This window comes from Ovis canadensis, chromosome 8, assembly GCF_042477335.2.
Source record: "Ovis canadensis isolate MfBH-ARS-UI-01 breed Bighorn chromosome 8, ARS-UI_OviCan_v2, whole genome shotgun sequence".
In the NCBI taxonomy this organism is placed as follows: Eukaryota; Metazoa; Chordata; class Mammalia; order Artiodactyla; family Bovidae; genus Ovis; species Ovis canadensis.
This window is the reverse complement of record NC_091252.1, coordinates 75,227,273-75,228,852: the sequence shown is the minus strand read 5'-3', so window position 1 is coordinate 75,228,852 and position 1,580 is coordinate 75,227,273. Positions and strand designations below refer to the sequence as shown.

Sequence of the window (1,580 nt, the reverse complement as noted above, 5' to 3'; positions counted from 1 at the left end):
TCTTCACATCAGGTGGCCAAAGTATTGCAGCTTCAGCTTCAGCATCAGTCCTTCCAGTGAATGTTCAGGGTTGATTTCCTGTAGGATTGAACGGTTTGGTTTCCTTGCTGTCCAAGGGATTCTCGAGATGGACATCCTGTCAAAACTTCAAGTGTGAAATGAGGAATTAATTTGATGGAATGTATCCATCTATCTCACCTGTTTCTCCAGAGCTGGACTGAACTGGTCTGACGAGGACACTTGAAGGCTAGTGAATGAGTTCATACATTTGGTGCGGAAGACAGAGCTAAAGATGTGGGTGCTGGTGTGTATGTGTGAATGTGTACACACGCATATGTGTGGGGAGCACATATGAATTCAGAAACAGTCGGTATCTGAGGCTGTTTAATCCTGGACCTTGCAGGTTAGTTTTTCTCTCTGTTTGGACTTGAGGCCTCTGTCACAACCATGCCCCAGTAGATCATCGGTCAGGCCAAGAAGCATCGTAGCTTGATTCCCCTTCATATTTACTGGAGCAGGAGGTACTGGAGCAACACTGCACGTCTTGCACCTGGCCTTATTCAATCGCAATGTCAGGTGGGCCAAAAAGAGTAACCCAGAACCCTGGAATCAGCTGGGTCCTAATGATCAATACAAGTTCTATTCAGTGAAGGTAGATTACAGAAAACTGAATAAAGAAGGTCCAGACTTCTAAATGAAGCATTTCACTATAAAGCTGCTTAGAATGAAGGTCTCCCAGAAGCTGTCCACACAATTTTCCACTTAATCAGGAAATATCTCCCCTCTAAATGCATGAAATCATGTTGGTGTTTTCTGTTGGGGTTTACACTGATTAATAAATAGTCTGAAACTTGAAAAAAAAAAAAAAAGAAAACAGTCGGTATAAAGACATTCTTCTTCATTCTCAAGCCAGCCCCACGATGACAGAAAGAACTTGCTACTAGCCAGAAATGATGTCTCAGCATTGAGCAGTTTGAATTGGCTACTTTCCTGAAAATCTCTAGAAACAAATCTTTTTCCATGTAGCCTTTTCCAGAACAGTGACAAATTAGCATAGACTCTGCAGATCCTGAATTAGGATCATAACTCAGGAACGTGGCTACATTTACCCCTGTGAGCTCCATAAGCATTTGAGGCCTTATAGCTGCAGATTCCCTCAGCTGTCTCTGAACTTCCCTCAATCTAACTTTGCTTTTAAGCTAGAAATTATGCCTTTCTGGCTTCTAATTGTCAGAGAAGTGAAAACAGTTAATGAGGTAGGTTGTCATTTCCAATTCACAGCATTAATGTTTATCATCATCAGCTTGTGATGTATCATTTTTCACAAAGTGTGGAAAGCAATATATATGACTAAGGAGTATAAGTGCTATTCTGCATTTTTGCTTTCCTGTTGAGCGACTGAACTGAACTGAACTGAACTGTGAGCACATAGGCCAAATTATAAAGTGACAAAAGTCAGATATCTAAGTATTCGTTCTTAGGATTATAAGTGACTTATCTCTAAAATTAAAACTGCTGTCACTATTAAAACTTTTTAAAATATTTCTTTTTGCCTGCACTGGGTCTTCATTGCTATGCAC

At 40.5% G+C, this 1,580-nt stretch overlaps 1 pseudogene; it reads left to right on the top strand.

Moving 5' to 3' along the window:
* Positions 1-447: 447 nt before the first annotated feature.
* LOC138931587 (cytochrome c oxidase subunit NDUFA4 pseudogene) lies at positions 448-694 on the top strand (annotated as a pseudogene).
* Positions 695-1,580: the final 886 nt, after the last annotated feature.